The sequence below is a fragment of the Coenobita brevimanus genome, chromosome 14 (assembly GCF_032717465.1).
Source record: "Coenobita brevimanus isolate Jiangsu-jjx chromosome 14, ASM3271746v2, whole genome shotgun sequence".
NCBI classification, from domain to species: Eukaryota; Metazoa; Arthropoda; class Malacostraca; order Decapoda; family Coenobitidae; genus Coenobita; species Coenobita brevimanus.
This window is the reverse complement of record NC_136967.1, coordinates 34,852,047-34,858,073: the sequence shown is the minus strand read 5'-3', so window position 1 is coordinate 34,858,073 and position 6,027 is coordinate 34,852,047. Positions and strand designations below refer to the sequence as shown.

General features: G+C 41.0%; 1 pseudogene; it reads right to left on the bottom strand.

The window, feature by feature from the left end:
• Positions 1 to 5,612: 5,612 nt before the first annotated feature.
• On the bottom strand, positions 5,613 to 5,781 carry LOC145390506 (small nucleolar RNA U3; annotated as a pseudogene).
• Positions 5,782 to 6,027: the final 246 nt, after the last annotated feature.

The window sequence follows — 6,027 nt, the reverse complement described above, 5'->3', positions numbered from 1 at the left end:
TCGCATGCCCACAATGACTGTGAAACATTCACTTAGATGCCCATTAACCCTGACACATGCTTCACTACCATCATAAAAACTCTTGACGGCACCTAACAGCTTACCCTCTACACTGTACATGTGCAAAACTTTCCACAATCCTTCTCTGTCCACTTTGTCATATGCTTTTTCCAGATCCATGAATGCCATAAACACCTTATGGTCCTTCTCACAAGCCTTCTCTACTATCTGTCTCACTGCAAATATTTGGTCCACATATCCTCTGCCACTCCTAAAGCCACCCTGTTCATCACTCACTAGGACTTCTGATATCTCTCTTACTTTCTTTATAATAATTCTTCCATATACCTTCCCTACCACACTCAGGAAACTTATGCCACGATAATTCTTACACTCACTTCATTCACCTTTATTTTTGTACAGCAGTACAATCACAGCCTTTCTCCACTCTGCAGGCACAGTTTCACTCATCCATGCCTTCTTACATATCTCCAACATGCACTTCATTCCATTCTCTCCACTACATTTAAGCATCTCTGCATACACCTCATCAACCCCAGCTGCTTTCCCATTTTTCAGCCGCTTCACAGCACTCTTCACCTGTGCGAGTGTCACGTCTCCTGGCACTGCATTCCCTCTCTGCACACCCCCAAAACCAATCATGTTTACAGTTGCTCTGCTCTCTATCCCCATTCATCAGGCTATCAAAATATTCTTTTCATCTGGTCCTTATTTCATCTCCATGGATTAATAATCTACCACCTGCATCCTTCACACCATTCCATTTCTTACCGCTTTCACTTCTACATTTCTGCACCTCTTTCCAGAATAACTTTCTATTTTCAGAGTAGTTCGCATTCATTTTTCTTCCTAGATCCTCATTTACCTCCTTCTTTTTCCTCTTCACTAGTCTCCTTACGTGCTTCTTGTTCTCAACATATTCAGTTCTTATTTCAACTGAACATGCTTCAATATGGAAAAAAATGTCAGACATTAGAACACAATGTGTGTTCATCCCTACTCTAAATTTGCCACGCGGTGACAAACAGCTGTGTCGTGGGGCGTAGTTCCAGCCACATCAGCTAGACTGTCCCTGCATCCTCCCTATTTCCTGCCTAATTACTGTCGAGACTGCACGCTCGTCGCCATGGCTGCCCACGTGCTTGCATTTGTGGTGGTGCCCTACCTGCTGCAGGCCCTCCTACTCTCTGGCTCTTACACTGCAATACCTCGCCACTAGATCACATGGGAATTTACATTGTTGTGCAATGTTGAGATATTAGAATTTAGAGAGCAAAGGATTAAGTGCACAGTGCAAACATGCCACTGGCTTGGGCCAAGTAAGAACAGAATGTGCAGTGTTATACAATTATAATTCACAATGAAAAGGATTAAGTGCAGCACAACACTGCATTACTGTATGTGCTTCATGTGCACCTTCACCAGTGTCAGAGCCATAAAGGAGGCAGGTTAATCTTCACGATGGCCACAGACTTGTCGTAAGTATCCTGTACACTGCTAAATATTGTATTTTCCATACTCACTTCTAATTTCTCATTCTCTGGTTCCTTTTCATTCATTTTATGGTTTCTTTCCCAAATTTGTGTGAATAAGGTGTAAAATGGTGCTGTGCATGTCCGGTAGGGAGTTATTTAGAGTGCTTTCAAAGTTAGGCTGGGTCAGGGCCCATAAGTACCCGTCCAGGGGCATTTTTCCCAAGTCCCAGACAAGACCAAGTCCCGGACATTGCTTGGGCTCTATTACGTCGGATCTTGGAAGGATTACTGTACTAGACTGAGCCAAACAAGAGTATCAAATGTGGAGAAAATGGTTGAGAGGAATGTCCAGGAATTAAAAAATATATAATCAATAATTAGAGAGCTGCACGAATGGACCCTAGAACAGGACAAAGAGATTAACCCCTTAACCGCAGGGCGTCACTTTCATGACGCTTGGGAGCAAGGGATCATACTGCGGGGCGACACTTTTGTGATTCTGTGTTATTTTGAATTCACCCGAGCTTTGAAGTGGTGGCTTGTATCATCTATCAGTACTGCCAATGTCCAACACTAGTCAGCACTCCTAATCTCATCTGTACTCCCATCCATTGTTGACAATTTAGCCATTTCTCCCCGTTCTTGACTCCCCTCCCTACCTCCCCTCCATTACCCTATCCTCTCGCCTGCCTGGCCGTGCTCCGCTAAGTAAATCATCCCTGGAATTTTTTACTGATTTCATCCATTGAAATAAGTCCTATGCCCTATTCTTATACTAAATAATATATACAAGAAAGAAATAAGGTAAGTGAGAGTGCCATACACCTAGAATTGGCTAATTATCATCTGACAACACCTCACGTGCACTCGTTCGCTAATTTTTGCTGTTTATTTCCACTTGAAATATGCCGTATAATCTATTTTCGTAATAAAAATATATATAAGAAAGGAAGGGAGAAGCCTAAGTGATATTTACATTCACCTGGAACTACCTAATTATTGCAGGTCACCACACTGTATTCTACGCTAAGTAAATCTTCCCTGGAATTTTCCACTGATTTCATCCATTGAAATAACCCCTATGCCCTATTCTTATACCAAAAAATATATACAAAAAAGAAATAAGGTAAGTGACAGTGCCATACACCTGGAATTGGCTAATTATCACCTGACAAAACCTCACGTGCACTCGTTCGCTAATTTTCGCTGTTTATTTCCCCTTGAAATATGCCGTATAATCTATTCTCGTACTAAAAATATATATAAGGAGGGAAGGGAGATGCCTAAGTGATATTTACATTCACCTGGAACTACCTAATTTATAATGTATTGTCTAGATTTCCTGCCAATCATTTCACTGCTATATATTAGCAGCTGTCAAGAGGCTGACGTTGGCAGTAATGCATTTCCCTAGGTAGGCCACCCCGGCCCACCCCTATCAGTTCACTGTCATCTTCCAACGTGAAGGTACGTCTGTTTGCTCCTGCTAATTTCAGCCGCTTTTTGGCCCCATGCAAAGGGCCCTGTGACCTTTACCCCCTACTAAACCTCATGTGGAAAGAGGTAAAGAGCTGACAATTGATAGTGACTATGATTTTTTTACTGAGTAAAACAGTGCAAGTGGAATTGTAAATAAAGTGTAAATAATGTGTAAACAGCAAGAAAGCAATGAATGTAAACATAAGTGAACAGTGGAAAATAGTTTTATAAGTTACTTCAAGTGACAGTGCATAACACAGTGTAAATAAAATAGAAATGTAAATAATGTAAATAAAGTAGAGAACATAAATAGAAATGTAAATGAGTGGTATAATAAGAATACGAGTATATATATACTAGGAGTAATGAAAGTGAACGTTTCACTCTAGCATGTATGAATACTATGAGTTATGAGAGTGAAGGTGAAAGTGACATTCACTCTCAATGCTAGTATACAGGACGAGAAAGTGAATGCTACGTAATTTACTGAAAGAAATTGAATGCCTACAGTGACAATAAACTACTATTACTCAAGGAAACTTATGGATAAAGACTGTAGATATATATAAGTGTTATATAGTTACAGAAATATAAACTGTGAGTGTTTTTATGAATAATAGACAACATTAGTGGCGAACGATCGGAAGTTAGATGGTCATACGCCCTCGTAATTTTCATTGCTTTCACAGTGTTTTTTGGGGGGAGTATGGATTCCAAACTATTTGAGAATCATAGATTAGTATTTCTAGTGATAATATCAGGCTGTAGTAATCATATTACGAGTTGTCGGGAAGTGTAAAGTGGAGACTTCGTTACCCAACTTCAGAGGTCTCCACAAGTCCTATGGTACTTGACGAAGGCTCAACAAACACCCAAGGGGAAAGCTGAAGGTATGTGGCATAAGTATATGTGATTTTAATATTCTAGGACTAATAACTGATTTTTGGCAAATATTTTTAGAGAGTCTGTCGGAGTGTGAATATGCCCGCGGGAGCCGCAAGTCAAAGCAAAACAAGCCCGCGGTGTAAGGGTTAAGGTATAGAAGAACAAGTTAGAGATTGTCTGCACACGTAGTGATGAACAAGAGAGTAGTTACAAAATTAAAAGTAAGTAACAAATCTACCTCAAATGAAATAAAACAGCACAAGTGGGAGAATAAAAAATTGGAAGAAGAAAGGGACAGGATGAAAAGCAAACTAGATGAGCTTGAATCAAAATCGAAGATGCACATTAAGGAAATCAAGGAGGAACACAAGGGTGGAAGAAAATTCTAGGGAAAGGAAATATAAATTTAAAAGAGCTTATAGAACAACAAAGAATGGAAGACCAGGAAAAGGTGGAGAAGGAAGTGGTCATGGTACTAAAAAGTAGAGAATCTCTAGTCAGGGATGTAGCAGACAAGAAGGAATGTGCAATAATTTCAGGATCAAAAGAAAAATGTATGACAAAACACTAAACAACATCACACTCACCAACAGCAACACTCCACAATCACACACTGCCATCACAACAAGAGATGCCATAACCTCAAACAAACAACAAGCAAACACTCTCATCACTCATTTTTCACACATCAGTCATCTAAACCCTCATCACGACGACCGACATGTCATCCGACACAAGAGACAGTTCCCCACAGACCCAGACTTCAAACCCTTCACTTACAACCAGATGAAGCACATCATTAGTAACCTTAAGCACTCATCTGCCTGTGGCCCAGACAACATAAGCAACATACACCTTAAACACCTTGGACCACAAGATATACAAGTACTCACCAACATATCACACTACAGCTACTCACACAACATAATACCCAGCATCTGGAGGCATGGTGCTATCATCGCTATCCCCTAACCCAACAAAGACCCCATGTTACCTTCCTCACACTGCCCCATCACAATCTTCTGCACCCCCACCAAAGTCACTGAATGACTGGTACTACACCTCACATCCCCCTAGCCCCATCACAACATGGTTTTAGACTGCTGCACACCACAAACACTTTTCTTACAGACCTTACACAAAGAGATTTTGATGGCATCAATTCAGCTAGGCCACCAGACAGAACACTGCTAGTCACACTAGACATTAGCAAAGCTTTTGACGCCATCCCATGCCACAACGTCACAAACAAAATATTCAACACAAACATGCACAAAAACACAAAAAGATGGCAGACAAACTATTTAGCAGGCAGATGTGCATGTGTAACATTTGCCGGTCAGTCATCAAACATCAGGAACTTCACAAATGGCGTCCCTCAAGGATCTGTTTTGTTCGCTACTCTCTTTAACCTATACTGTACATGTACGACATACCCACACCCCACAAATACACATAGCTTCCTATGCGGACAACATAATACTAACATGTACACACCAAAATGTAAACACTGCCGCACACAAAACCTTACCTCAACACACAGCACGAATGGTTCACCACAAACAGACGCAAAATAGTCCCAGCCAAATCTACAGTGACCCTTCTCTCAAACTGGACAGCAGAACGTAGTCGCATTTCACACCTCACCATAAACAGCATCCCCCTACCACACACACTCACACCCAAACTCCTTGGTGTAACTTACAATATATATCAATGTCATTTAAACATCACAAACATTAAAGATAAATTAACACCAAGACTCAATGGAACGGTCATCAATGCACAGGACGAAGTTTCAGAGCCACTTCCTGTTCAAGGGCTCGCACTAAGAATCCTCGTTGTGGTGTGGTTGGTGACTTGTCTTGGCAAGAACACCTTGCAGTCATACTATAGAACTGATCCTATGAAGTATGAGGTCACTTGCCCATACAACATTTGGACTCAACAAAGAAACCATCACCACAGTATACAAACAGTATATACAGTCAGTGATGAAATCTGCATGCCCTGCTTGGGCTTCTAACTTCACTAAGACACATTACAACACCCTACAGACCAAACAGAACAAGGCCTTAAAAATAATCACAGGCAGCCAGCTACTACACCTACAAACCACCTACATCAAGAAACCATAGTCCTCAAGGATCATCTAGATATGAGAGAC